The sequence below is a fragment of the Microcaecilia unicolor genome, chromosome 1, assembly GCF_901765095.1.
Source record: "Microcaecilia unicolor chromosome 1, aMicUni1.1, whole genome shotgun sequence".
Taxonomy (NCBI): Eukaryota; Metazoa; Chordata; class Amphibia; order Gymnophiona; family Siphonopidae; genus Microcaecilia; species Microcaecilia unicolor.
In genome coordinates this window covers 458,622,325-458,637,511 of record NC_044031.1, presented here as the reverse complement: position 1 = coordinate 458,637,511, position 15,187 = coordinate 458,622,325, and the positions used below count along the sequence as shown (strand labels likewise).

Here is a 15,187-nt window from a genome sequence, read left to right as displayed (position 1 = left end):
GATACCTTTTTTATTGGACATAACTTAATACATTTCTTGATTAGCTTTCGAAGATTGCCCTTCTTCGTCAGATCGGAAATAAGCAAGTGTTGGTAGATGACAGTATATATAAGTGAAACATCAAAGCATTTCAGTGACAGTCTAACAGGGTGGGGGTGGATAGGTGAGAGGAGGGTGACAAACAGAACAATACAACTTTATGGTTTATAATGGGCTAGAAAACCCAGATCTTTGTTAAGTCCTGTCTGGTGGGTGTCAAAATATTTAATCATTCTGGCTTCAAAGGTCTTACATTCCTGTATTGTTTTAAAGTTAACTTTCAGGATTCTTACTATGAAATCACTGGTACAGTGTTCTGGTTTTGTAAAGTGCTGCCCCACAGGAGTGGAACCCTGGCTGGCACTGGCATTTTTCATGTGATGTCTATGTAAATCTTGTCTTTAGCATCTGGCTTGTTTCTCCAATATAGCATCCTTTGTCACATTTTTTACACTGAATGATGTATACCACATTGGAAGATGAGCATGTAAAGGATTCTTTTATGTTGAATATTTTTCCTTTGTGAAACACCGTGGGGTCCTGTGAAATGTTTTGGCATAGCTTGCAGCTGGATATATTGCAGGGATGTGTGCCATTCTCTTCTTTTTGAGTCTGTGTTGAGAGCTTACTTCTGATTAGCTTGTGTTTTAAGTTGGGTGGCTGTCGGAAAGCCAGCATTGGTGGGGATAGGAATATCTCTTTCAGTAATTCATCCTCCTGGAGTAGAGGCTGAAGATCTTTTATGATTTTTCTTAATTTTTCTAGCTTTAGGTTGTATGTCACTATAAGGGGGATTCTGTCTGTGGCTTTTTTTTTCTTTGTACTGTAGCAGATTTTCCCTGTGTATTTTGAGGGAGGAGGCAATATTCTTGGAGATTATTTTGGAGTTGTAGCCTTTCTGTTCGAAGGATGCAGTCAGGATTTCAAGGTGTCTGTCTCTGTCCCTTGGGTCACAGCGGATACGGTGGTATCTTGTGGCTTGGCTGTAAATAATGGATCTCTTTGTATGTGAAGGGTGGAGCTGTAGTTGTGGAGGTAGCTGCATCTGTCTGTGGGTTTCTTGTATATAGATGTTTGTATATAGCCATTGCTGATTGAGACCGTGGTGTCCAAAAAATTGACTTTTTCTGGGGAGTAGTCAATTTTGAATCTGATTGTAGGATGGTAGGCTTTCCGACAGCCACCCAATTTAAAACACATGTTTTAACTTATTTTTTTAATGCACTGCATTTTCAATTTCATATTGCATATAATAATCTCATCATTGTTCAGTCATAGAGCAGTTATGTCCCTTCAGCATCTACTGCTAAGAATTAATATATTTTGTATAAGTAAGTTTTTATGGTGGCTATTATTTTAATAGTCTTATTAGTTTTAAATGTTATGCACTGTAATACTGAGCAAAAGCAATGAAGTCAATCTTTCCAGTTACAGCTTTCTACTTCAGATCAGAAAATGTAACGATGATTTTCTCCTCTTCAAATGACTTTAATTTGTAGACCTATTTTTTGTATTTCTCTGGGTTACAAGCTGTGTGCAATGTTTTAAAATAGTTATGATATACCATCGATAATTGTGTGAAAACAATACATGTACATGGAGGAAAGGCTTGGTTTTGTACTATTACCTTTCTTTGACAGCTGTATGATATGTTTGCAGGGTTACTGTAAAGGGCATGGAAGCCTTCTGCAAATTAAACCGTACAAAACTTTGCTATTTCCTCTTATGTACAGCTACCATAACATTAAGCCGCATTGATCTTGCTATTAAGTGGGAAAGCGTAGGGTATAAATGTTACATATTATGCAGTTCTAGTAGACCTTAAAGTGGAAAGTATGTAAAGAAAGATGGAGGTGTAATTTGTTTAGCGATAGTATGTTTCTATTCAGGTTTTAGCATTTTGTTTTTCAGAAGCAGTACTGGCCTTTCACAGATGTTAAGTTTGATTTATATTCCGCCAGTGTTGCTATGCTGATATTAACCCTCTCCTGAAGTCACTTCACTGGCTCCCTCTCCGTTTCCGCATACAGTTCAAACTCCTCTTATTGACCTATAAGTGCATTCACTCTGCAGCTCCTCAGTACCTCTCCACTCTCATCTCTCCCTACATTCCTCCCCGGGAACTCCGTTCACTGGGTAAATCTCTCTTACCTGCACTCTTCTCCTCCACCGCTAACTCCAGACTCTGTTCCTTTTATCTTGCTGCACCATATGCCTGGAATAGACTTCCTGAGCTGGTACGTCAAGCTCCATCTCTGGCCGTCTTCAAATCTAAGCTGAAAGCCCAACTTCTTGATTCTGCTTTTAACTCCTAACCCTTATTCACTTGTTCAGAACCCTTATTTTATCATCCTCACTTTAATATTCCCTTATCTCTTGTTTGTCCTGTTTGTCATAATTAGATTGTAAGCTCTGTCGAGCAGGGACTGTCTCTTCATGTTCAAGTGTACAGCGCTGCGTACATCTAGTAGCACTATAGAAATGATAGTAGTAGTAGTAGTAGTTGGTGTCTATAATGGGATTGATTAGATTTCTACTACGTACACATCATCAGAGCAGTGTATTCTCTCTCTGCTAAAAATGTGTATTCTGTGGAAGAAATATATTCTAAATGGAATTATGAAAGTTCACTAAATTTTACAAAGTGGAAACTGAAACTTTACCAGATGTGGATTTTGGGGAAAGGATTCTCCAAGGTACTATGAAGTGATGTACTTGATCCTATAGGCTCTCTTCATCTTTCCAATTTCCTATAACAGTCAAGACTGACCTGCCAAGTTCTGTCTGTTAGCTGCTTCTTTACATAGGACCCTTTGGTCTGTATTTTATACGGCAGTGAATGTTTATCAGTGAAGCTTCATCTTTAAAGAAGACTCCTTGTAGAAATTGCATAAATGACTGTTCTGTTGCAACCTATTCTCATCAGAATACTGGAGAAATACTTGGTATATCAAGGAGGAGGACCACAAGGAAGAAGGAGGGGTAGATAAGGAGAGGGTCTAGAAGTCATGTGATTTTTAGACTTCTGGTGCTGTTGATCATTCCTCAAGTGCCAGTTAATTCTAGGAGTTTTGGCTGTTCTAGAAACTGAATGAAGGGAAACAACTTTGTAAGAAAACTATTGTGGGATGTATATACAGAAATCTTATGTGACATGTCATTGTGATATTTTCTGTTCAAGATGCAGACAGATTTAAGGAAATCGTCATAGTGACTCCCCCTCCTCCTGGTAAGATCTTCCGGCCTGTTGACTTAAGTAGAAAGGGATGAAAGTGGCAGTCTCGGATACTGCAGGTCCGGCGAAGCATTTCCTACATTTCAAGAATGTGGTTGATTTGTCAATTTGGTCAGAAGCTCACTGGTTCCTTCTCCAGGATCTGTTTTTAATGCAAGTGAAGTTTTGTTCTGTTCTGGGACTGTTCAAATTTTGTGGAGGCAGGACCTTTCTGATCTCTGTGAAAGAGAGGATATGATTTTCTGATGTAATCTGTTAATATGTGCAGTAATTCATGTTTTTATTTGAATGTTTGGAATCATACAGTAAATATTGATTGTTTTTCAATTTTTTTTTCCTATTTAGCAGATTAAAGGAACTGATTTAATCTGATTCAGTATATTAGGCATCTTGTTACTATGTGTTCCATGCAAGCAGGTCCCAGTTGTTTTGTGGGAATATTAACATCTTTCAAAGCTTGTTGCTTTTTTTTTCTCTTTAGCTGCATTGAGTTTTCTTGGTGTTCGTAAGAGATTTGCTGCTTACCACTAGATGGTGAGCAAGAGCTTGGAGAGTAGGCCCTCTGTCAGACGAGGTTGATGGGGAAGAATGTTTCAAAAAGGATGCACACACCACAGTGGCAAGCACACAAAAGAACAAGTCTCTGTCCCTGGACCATGAAATGGAGAACATCATACTGTCTCTGGAATGATGTACAACTCATAGCAGCCCACATGCCATCCAAGGAGAATGATCTAAACAGACGCATTAAGTAGGGCATACTTAAAATTCCACAAGTACAACTCAACATTACATTGCTCAGAATCAATTCACCCAATACGCTGTTATATTTGACCTCCATTTCCTAATGAACAATATCTGAGAACTTCATTTTGACATTTCCCAGCTGTGCTGCTGTACAGATAGTAGCTGTCATGATTTCTTGGCCCACAAACTTGCTTTAATCCAACCCACATATTTCTTGTTGGATCAGCCTCTGAATAACCATTCAGGTTATTGATCAAGAAGGCGTTGATGCGTACTCTTGGCACAATTCAGCAACCTTCTAAAGAGCAAAAGCACATTTCTACAAATAATGGCAAGTTGTCTCCACTACAATTTAAAAGGAAAACCCAAAATAAAACAATATTGCCTGTTAGGTGCAGTAATTGAGAAAATACAGAAAAAGTTAAAATATACTTTCAAAGACATGGAAAAGGATTCCATGCAGTAAAATGTTAAGAGCAATGACAACCAACCAGCATACACCTTCCCTTCCTTAAGTCTTGAAATTAGAGGCAAGTAGAACATATAAAGTGTGGAATACCTGGGCAACTGCTTTAATGTTGACTTTATGCCTGGTAGTTGTTGATCCTCAAGCTGAAATGTTTTTACTTAACTGTGAGACCAGAAGGAAATGGGACTGCATAGGGGGAAAGAGTAGGCTTATTGCTGAGTCCTGAGGACTTCTGCTGCATGCCAGGAAGAAAACAGGTTAGATCAGTCCTCAGAAGCCTTTACTGCTCCTTCTGGGGAGTCAGAAGAGAGTAGTGATGCAACAACAGCATTATCACTTACTATAAATGAGGTGAGGGGAGAGAGAGTGAGCGATTGGAAGGGGGGGGGGGGTCAGCACAAACCCATTACTCCTGCCGTTTCCTTTGCTGCCATCAGCTGGTGCTCTGAAAAGCTCTATGATAGCAACTTTTTAAATTAAATGATGAGGCTGTATACGCTTATCAATTTGTGATTCAGGAATATTGGGGAAACTTTCAGTCATTATAGCAACTTAATTTTGATGAGTCGTATTTAGCAGACTGGTTGGAAAAAGTAGATATGGTAGTACAGTAAGATGGCAAGAGGTTTGTTAGATATGTCAATGAAAGAAGGAAGTGTAGGACTGCGATGGTAAGAATGAAAGGTGAAAAGGAGGATTATGTAGTGGATGACAGGAAGAATCAGAACTATTAGAAGGGGTTGGAAAATGGCCATGGATATGGGCAGGAGTACATATGGTGATGGGGTAGAACTCATTCTATTTTCTTGAAGAGAAGATGTGAATGGAGCTAACAAAACTGAAGGTGAACAAGACAGTGGCAAATCTACTGATGGCTATGCTCTGTCTGGAGAAGGGCAGATATGAGCAATGAGGTTAGAACACTAGGCAGATGATAAGGGATGCCAGGTTCAAATCTCGCTCCTCTTGGGCAAATCACTTAACCCCCCATTATCTCTAGTGCAAACTTAGAAGGTTATCCTTTCAGGTACAGGAAATACCTTCTGTATCTGATTGTAACTCACTTTGAGCTACTACTAAAAATGTTTTTAGAAAAGCTTTTCACTATTCAAATTGTTTTCTCAAATTCTTTCCAAGTCATTGCAGCATGCAGTGTAGCTAACTTCATAATGCGGCAAGTCATGAAAGCTGTATATAATTTCGTAACATCAGTTTGCCATACCAGGTTTCACCTGTGCCTCTCAAATTTTTTGAGAAATTGCCAAGTGATATCTTGTTACTATAAATACACACTTCCTATTATTTTTAACAGCTGCCAATGTTGGTGAATACTTGTATCTGAGCAAATCTTTCTCTGCTTATTTCAGGAATGTATCAGGCATCATAAACTGCAGTTGTTATAGGCAAACATAGTAGTAACATAGTAGATGATGGCAGAAAAAGACCTGCACGGTCCGTCCAGTCTGCCCAACAAGATAAACTCATATGTGCTAGTTTTTGTGTATACCCTACCTTGATTTGTACCTGTCTTTTTCAGGGCACAGACCGTATAAGTCCGCCCAGTACTATCCCCCGCCTCCCAACCACCAGCCCCGCCTCCCACCACCGGCTCTGGCACAGACCGTATGTCTACCCAGCACTATCCCCGCCTCCCAACCACCAGCCCCGGCACAGACCGTATAAGTCTGCCCAGCACTAGCCCCGCCTCCCAACCGTCTCTGCCACCCATTCAAGGCTAAGCTCCTGAGGATCCCTTCCTTCTGAACAGGATTCCTTTATGTTTATCCCACTCATGTTTGAATTCCGTTACCGTTTTCCTCTCCACCACCTCCCGCGGGAGGGCATTCCAAGCATCCACCACCCTCTCTGTGAAAAAATACTTCCTGACATTTTTCTTAAGTCTGCCCCCCCTTCAATCTCATTTCATGCCCTCTCGTTCTACCGCTTCCCATCTCCGGAAAAGGTTCGTTTGCGGATTAATACCTTTCAAATATTTGAACGTCTGTATCATGTCACCCCTGTTCTTCCTTTCCTCCAGGGTATACATGTTCAGGTCAGCAAGTCTCTCCTCATACGTCTTGTAACGTAAATCCCATACCATCCTCGTAGCTTTTCTTTGCACCGCTTCAATTCTTTTTACATCCTTAGCAAGATACGGCCTCCAAGACTGAACACAATACTCCAGGTGGGGCCTCAACACCTCTTTTCTTCTGCTGGTCACGCCTCTCCCTATACAGCCTAACAACCTTCTAGCTGCGGCCACCGCCTTGTCACACTGTTTCATCGCCTTCAGATCCTCAGATACTATCACCCCAAGATCCCTCTCCCCGTCTGTACCTAGCAGACTCTCACCGCCTAACATATACGCCTCCCGTGGATTTCTACTCCCTAAGTGCATCACTTTGCATTTTTTCGCATTGAATTTTAATTGCCAAACCTTAGACCATTCTTCTAGCTTTTTCAGATCCTTTTTCATGTTTTCCACTCCCTCCGGGGTGTCCACTGTGTTACAAATCTTAGTATCATCCGCAAATAGGCAAACTTTACCTTCTAACCCTTCGGCAATGTCACTCACAAATACATTGAACAGAATCGGCCCCAGCACCGATCCTTGAGGCACTCCACTACTCACCTTTCCCTCCTCCGAGCGAACTCCATTCACCACCAACCTCTGGCACCAGTCCGTCAACCAGTTCCTAATCCAGTTCACCACTTTGGGTCCCATCTTCAGCCCATCCAGTTTATTTAAGAGCCTCCTGTGGGGAACCGTGTCAAAAGCCTTACTGAAATCTAAGTAGATTACGTCTATAGCACGTCCACGGTTCAATTCTCCTGTCACCCAATCAAAGAATTCAATGAGATTCGTTTGGCACGATTTCCCTTTGGTAAAACCATGTTGTCTCGGATCTTGCAGCTCATTTTCTTCCAGAAAATTCACTATCCTTTCCTTCAGCATGGCTTCCATTACTTTTCCAATAACCGAAGTGAGGCTTACCGGCCTGTAGTTTCCAGTTTCTTCCCTATCACCACTTTTGTGAAGAGGGACCACTTCTGCCGTTCTCCAATTCCTTGGAACCTCTCCCGTTTCTAAGGATTTGTTAAACAAATCTTTAAGAGGACCCGCCAGAACCTCTCTGAGCTCCCTCAGTATTCTGGGGTGGATCCCATCTGGTCCCATGGCTTTGTCCACCTTTAGTTTCTCTAGTTGTTGATACACACTCTCTTCCGTGAATGGTGCTATATCCACTCCATTCTCAAATGAACTTTTGCCAGACCATCGCGGTCCTTCTCCCGGATTTTCTTCAGTAAAAACAGAACAAAAGTATCTATTTAGCAAATTTGCCTTTTCTTTATCATTATCTACATAGCGGTTTGCAGTATCTTTTAGTCTCACAATTCCCTTTTTAGTCACTCTCCTTTCACTAATATACCTGAAGAAATTTTTGTCCCCCCTCCTTACATTTCTAGCCATTTGTTCTTCCGCTTGCGCTTTCGCCAGACGTATCTCTCTCTTGGCTTCTTTCAGTTTCCTCCGATATTCCTCCCCGTGTTCCTCATCTTGAGTTTTTCTGTATTTCTGGAACGCCAACTCTTTAGCCTTTATTTTCTCAGCCACTTGCTTGGAGAACCATATCGGTTTCCTTTTTCTCTTGCTTTTATTTACTTTCCTTACATAAAGGTTTGTGGCCCTATTTATAGCTTCCTTCAGCCTGGACCACTGTCCTTCCACCTCTCGTACGTCCTCCCGGCCTGTCAGCTCCTTCCTTAGGTATTCCCCCATTTTGCTAAAGTCAGCACGCTTGAAATCTAGGACTTTGAGTTTTGAGTGGCCGCCCAACATGAATGCAGGCCTTACCTCTGTCAGAACTGTATTGGTTTAACAACTTCTCTGGTCATCATGGATTAATAGGGTCTATCCAGTATTCAGGGAAAGGTGCTTTTTTTTTTTTTGACATTAAGGAAATGCTAGTCCTTTCCAGCATGGGAAGGTCTGAGAGCTCTGATGTGCTTAAATTGGGATAAAGTAACATTAAAAAGGGTCAGGATATCATGGGGCACCTTCAACAAAGACATTTTTGAAAATGAGAGCAACAAAGCACCATCACAGCAGGGCAACTACATAAAACTTCTGTCTAGAACAAAAATCCTCATCAGCTTACATAGTAACATAGTAGATGACGGCAGAAAAAGACCTGCACGGTCCATCCAGTCTGCCCAACAAGATAAACTCATATGTGCTACTTTTTGTGTATACCTTACCTTGATTTATACCTGTCCTTTTCAGGGCACAGACCGTATAAGTCTGCCCAGTACTATCCCTGCCTCCCAACCACCAGTCCCGCCTTTTCATGAATGTACTTGCGCATCATACACTTTCCAGAGCACACTTGGCTGATGAAATGCTGTTGGAATTCTTTCGAAGTACCACGTGTAGTGGCCCTTTTATTTTCCTCAGCTCTCTCTTCTGTGAGTGCTTCTTCTTGCACAGCTACTTTCTCTGGCTGGGGAAGAAACGGACAGAGACAGTTGTTAGGAAACATACAACACAAGTGGAATATGTTGCTGGTTTTCACAGGCACAAGGCTTAGGATGCCTCCAAAGTGTTTTACCACCTTAAAACACCTTTCCTGCAAACCATAGTTGTGCTGAGGCAGAGCTCTGATACAGTGATGAATATTGCTTATTGAGAGGAGGAATGAAGAAAGAGCAATAGCAGGACCAACGGGCATAAATTTACAGTAGCTGAGTAAATGCTTGAAGGCCTGAAAACTTCACTAGTATCACAGAAGATTAATGATGACACCATGGCACACGTGGAGTGAGGAATCTCTGCCTAATACACACACAGTAAACAATATCAGAAATCCCCAAGGGAGAGACAAAAAAAATGGAAACTAGTAATAGTCAATCCTTGACTGTACTGGTGAAAATCAAAGGGTTCAACAGGATGTTCACGGAAAACTTTCTAAAAATATATCTTATAGTTTTATTGTTGTTGAGGGTTGAAAGGGGATTCAGTATAGGCTGTACATACAGCCGAGCAATATTTCAGTGAATCACACTGCTAAAAAGCGGCTCACCTTAACAGCTCTACACATCATAAAATATCCTCCGATATCAACCCTCTATCTAATTTTTTATTTAAAGTGAATGCCTAAGCCCTTATAGTGAAAAACCAATCATCACTATATAAGTTCTCCCCAAACATACCGTGTCCCCAGACTTCACCTAGAGGAGGAAAACTCTAACTGGATACTACTGTAAGAAAACTGAGCAAAGTTGAATATTAGCAAAATCTTCTTTAACTTAAGAATAGACACTGGAATAAAGAACCCCACAGGAGCCAACTTATCTGAGCTGCCATATGCATTGCTTGTTCATTATTAGGTTCAGCACATCCTGCAGAAATTTCTGTTTCAAACTGCTTCTTCAGGGACACCAGTGTACGCCTGTGTCAATCCTCCATTATGTGGTACAGCCTATACTGAATCCCCTTTCAACCCTCAACAAAAATAAAAGTATAAAATATATTTTTAGAAAGTTCTCCGTGAACATCCTATTGAAACCTTTGATTTTCACCAGTATAGTCAGGAATTGACTCTCTATTACTAATACACACACAGAGCAGAGATCAGAAAATATGTCAACCACGTGCATCACTGGTGAGCCATGATCACGGCAAACAGATTTTAGTTATAGATCTAGTAGGTAGTTTCCTTGCTCCTTGGAAGAACAACATTTTCATGAATACAGTCAATGGCCCCAGTGACATTTAGGAGATTGTTTGACATTGTTCACTTGCTATCTCCTTTCTGTTCTACTCAGTACAAGGTATTGGAGAAGTCTGACACAACCTGAAACACTGATCCCAGTCATTTCTCTTGCTGCCCTGTAAGTGAGAGAATAGTGCAGAACAGTTGTAGCTTATCTTAATGGGCAAACTTTGTGGAAATTGCATGGTAATTTTGTCTCCAATACAACCCATCCTCAAAAAACAATAAATGAGCTGTGTTCAACCTGAACCCACTTGGGCATTGTTTCTCTTTGCTAAAGAAAAGCGTTTGGTAATTTATCTTTTTTAATATTGTTGCATTTTGTATTGCAAAGGGATGCGAAGCTGTCACTCAGTAGTATATGTCTTTAATAAGACTAGAAGTAATTGGAAAATCACAGATCACACTACGGTACCTAGCTTTTATGGAGGTCTTAAGTAGTAAACTCTTGTCTGTAATTTTTTCTGTGGTATTTTGCAACCCTCCTTTCAAACCTCTGTCTGTGAGTTTAGGCATTTGTCTTTGAAAGCAACCTTCCTTTAATTAATTTAAAAAAAAAAAAAACTGAAAATCTTCTGTTCTTCTATTTCAAATGTCAAAGTAGTTTTTAATCGGCTTAATTTTCATGCCTAAGGTTTACTGCCTTTTCAAATGATCATTAAGTTGAGGGACATTGTTATAAACTCCTTCCCCCAATAGTCAAAATCATTTTAACCGGTCATGAACAGCACATGGCCGTTTAAATGGTACTTGGCCAGCTAAGCACTAATATTTAGCATGAGATAGCTGGTTACCTCGGCTGAATATCGGCGCTTAGCAGCTAGTCAGATGACTGGCTATGTCATGTGACATAGCCGGTCAGCGTCGATATTCAGTATCTGGCTGGCTATGTTTGGCGGCCAAATATAGCCTCATCAATAGGTGGAATATCTTTGACCAGTTTGAACTTAACCGGCCAGCGCTGAATATAGACTTAGCTGGTTAAGTTCAAACCAGCCTAAAATAGACCAGATATTCAATGCCGGTCACTGGAAATGGCCCAACGTTGAATATCCAGGCTCAACAATGACCATGGGAGTTAGGCTAACTCCTGCAGTCTGAATATTGGGCCCCCTGTTCTTTATACAACTTTCTTTCATTGAGGAAACTTCAAAATAGTTTATTATAATAAGCGTATAAAAAAGAGACATTGAAGGGTCAGGTCCAATCTGTGATACTCACTCATCCCCAAAAATGAGAATGAAATATACATCTTAATATCTTATTTAAACTTCATTATGGTATTTTTAATACCAAGGTCCTTTGAGTTCTAGAGCAAGGGGGTCAAATGGAGAAAGCATCATAGCGAGCTATTTCATGAATGGCTTGAGATGGTGGGGGTATAAAGAGAAGGCTTTCATTCTGTGCTCGAACCAAGTGAGCAAGGATGTGAAGAAGGAGGGCATCAAATAGCACCAGAGTGGAGCCATCTTCATAGTAATGTAGTAAATGTCTGATAAAGACCTGTACAGTCCATCCAATCTGTCCATCAAGGTTTCCAGAGTTGTATCTGGCACTCTGCACAGGTTATACTTCTTGATGATTAACACTGGCATCATTAATACGGCAGTTGGCAACTTGCCATCTTGTCAATCTCATATACAGTGGGGGAAATAAGTATTTGATCCCTTGCTGATTTTGTAAGTTTGCCCACTGACAAAGACATGAGCAGCCCATAATTGAAGGGTAGGTTATTGGTAACAGTGAGAGATAGCACATCACAAATTAAATCCGGAAAATCACATTGTGGAAAGTATATGAATTTATTTGCATTCTGCAGAGGGAAATAAGTATTTGATCCCCCACCAACCAGTAAGAGATCTGGCCCCTACAGACCAGGTAGATGCTCCAAATCAACTCGTTACCTGCATGACAGACAGCTGTCGGCAATGGTCACCTGTATGAAAGACACCTGTCCACAGACTCAGTGAATCAGTCAGACTCTAACCTCTACAAAATGGCCAAGAGCAAGGAGCTGTCTAAGGATGTCAGGGACAAGATCATACACCTGCACAAGGCTGGAATGGGCTACAAAACCATCAGTAAGACGCTGGGCGAGAAGGAGACAACTGTTAGTGCCATAGTAAGAAAATGGAAGAAGTACAAAATGACTGTCAATCGACAAAGATCTGGGGCTCCACGCAAAATCTCACCTCGTAGGGTATCCTTGATCATGAGGAAGGTTAGAAATCAGCCTACAACTACAAGGGGGGAACTTGTCAATGATCTCAAGGCAGCTGGGACCACTGTCACCACGAAAACCATTGGTAACACATTACGACATAACGGATTGCAATCCTGCAGTGCCCGCAAGGTCCCCCTGCTCCGGAAGGCACATGTGACGGCCCGTCTGAAGTTTGCCAGTGAACACCTGGATGATGCCGAGAGTGATTGGGAGAAGGTGCTGTGGTCAGATGAGACAAAAATTGAGCTCTTTGGCATGAACTCAACTCGCCGTGTTTGGAGGAAGAGAAATGCTGCCTATGACCCAAAGAACACCGTCCCCACTGTCAAGCATGGAGGTGGAAATGTTATGTTTTGGGGGTGTTTCTCTGCTAAGGGCACAGGACTACTTCACCGCATCAATGGGAGAATGGATGGGGCCATGTACCGTACAATTCTGAGTGACAACCTCCTTCCCTCCGCCAGGGCCTTAAAAATGGGTCGTGGCTGGGTCTTCCAGCACGACAATGACCCAAAACATACAGCCAAGGCAACAAAGGAGTGGCTGAGGAAGAAGCACATTAGGGTCATGGAGTGGCCTAGCCAGTCACCAGACCTTAATCCCATTGAAAACTTATGGAGGGAGCTGAAGCTGCGAGTTGCCAAGCGACAGCCCAGAACTCTTAATGATTTAGAGATGATCTGCAAAGAGGAGTGGACCAAAATTCCTCCTGACATGTGTGCAAACCTCATCATCAACTACAGAAGACGTCTGACCGCTGTGCTTGCCAACAAGGGTTTTGCCACCAAGTATTAGGTCTTGTTTGCCAGAGGGATTAAATACTTATTTCCCTCTGCAGAATGCAAATAAATTCATATACTTTCCACAATGTGATTTTCCGGATTTAATTTGTGATGTGCTATCTCTCACTGTTACCAATAACCTACCCTTCAATTATGGGCTGCTCATGTCTTTGTCAGTGGGCAAACTTACAAAATCAGCAAGGGATCAAATACTTATTTCCCCCACTGTATGCAGTCATATGATACAAACTTGTAAAATAATACCATGGTACTGTTGCTTTTAACCCTACAAATGCTTTCCACTCCCCCACCACTAAAGCATCAGTTTGCAAATATCAACTTCGATTCTACCTTCCCCCCACAGAGATACACAGCAACTGCAATCATAGAATATGCTTTAGATGTGATATATGTATAATTAATCTCTCTCCTTATTAGAATGCTAGCGTGAATTGGCATCAACACCCCTGCAATTAGAAGCTTCTGCTTATGCCATGTCAATAGCAGGAGTAAATGTGCACACCTAAATGCAGCACTTTAGCGAGTAATTAGAATATTCTGTAAAGCTACGTGCATAAATGTTGTTCCCACGCATGCGCCTCCCCTTGCATTTATGTTCTGAGTTGCATGCATCATTTATAGAATAATATTGTTTCAGCGATTGAGTAGTCATCAGCTCAATGTGCAGAGCAGCCTGATGCCAGAAGTGCTGTGGGTATCTCTGCAAAGGAGGGAATTGCTGACTGTATTAAGCTCCCAGAAGGAACATCAGCTGGAGTGAGCGTTTGTTCACTTTCTCCTCGAGAGGTAACACTTGAAACTATCTGGAAACTCTTACAAAAATTAGATTCTTTAACTAGTAATACTTCTAACGAGGTTAAGGTTCTGGGGCAGAAGATGGAGGACTTAACAAAAGCCGTTGATCAATTTAAGACTGAATTTTCATCTCGGATTGATCACGTACAAGACGATATAAAAACTTTGTTTCAGTTTAAAAGTTATGTAGTGAAAGTAACCTAGTGACGCCTAGGAAACTGGAGAATATTGAGAATTATAACTGTAGACTGAACCTAAGGTTCTTAAATTTTCAAAAGTCCCCTGGATTGTTACTTCTTGGTTTATTTAAGAATGACCTAATTACGGTTTTGAAACATTCCCCTGAAGCTATTCCTCCAGTTAACAAAATTTATTATGTGCTTATACCTATATGGAATTCTCAGGAAGAAATGGAGAATAGACGGGCCAAAGGCATTCTGCTAGATGTGGAAAGTATTTCAACCATCTTGGAAGAATCTTTGTCAGAATCATCAGAAAGAGCTACGTTGTTGGTATCTCTGTTTTTTAAACAAGATTTGAATGCTATTTTGAGACTATATTTTAGACATCCTACAGAACTATTTTATGGTAAATGTAACTGGATTTACCCTGAAGTAACAAAATCTACTCAAGAGAGAAGGAAACAATTTTTGGTTATGAGGGAAGAGACCAGAGATCTTGGTGCCACTTTCCTATTGGTTTATCCATGTAAATCCATTATTAAATTTGGAGGGACTAAATATGTCGTCTTTGCACCAGAACAACTGAGGAGTGTTTTAGATATGAAGATCTTTTGAGTGTCAGCTTCGGACTTTATTAGTAATCAGGGCTTTTTTGTGCTGGTACACAACGGTACGGCGTACGGGCACCTTTTTTTTCCTGGTGAGTCGCTGGACCCTTCCTCTCACTCCCCTCATTCTTGTGACCCTCCTTACCCTCGGCAGCATGGTGCAGCGATTAAGAGATGCTGCCGGCGTCAGGGCCTTCCCTCTGCGAGTCCCACCTATGTGAAAACAGGAAGTTGAAACAAAGGCGGGGCTCGCAGAGGGAAGGCCCCAACGCTGGCAGCCTCTCTTAATCGCTGCACTGGCTGATGCTGGG

At 41.3% G+C, this 15,187-nt stretch overlaps 1 protein-coding gene across 9 annotated transcripts in view; it reads left to right on the top strand.

Annotated features, from left to right (window-relative positions):
- The window catches only part of EPB41L3 (erythrocyte membrane protein band 4.1 like 3), a 529,614-nt gene that overhangs the window by 417,863 nt on the left and 96,564 nt on the right, over window positions 1–15,187 (top strand). The window contains exons 1-2 of one of the 9 annotated variants that reach the window (XM_030213170.1): window positions 10,129–10,133; window positions 10,317–10,322. The exons of the other annotated variants lie outside the window; for them this stretch is intronic. The gene's annotated coding sequence lies outside the window, so the exon portion shown is untranslated. Of the gene's footprint in view, window positions 1–10,128; window positions 10,134–10,316; window positions 10,323–15,187 lie in introns of those variants that run through there. 9 annotated transcript variants of the gene reach the window in all.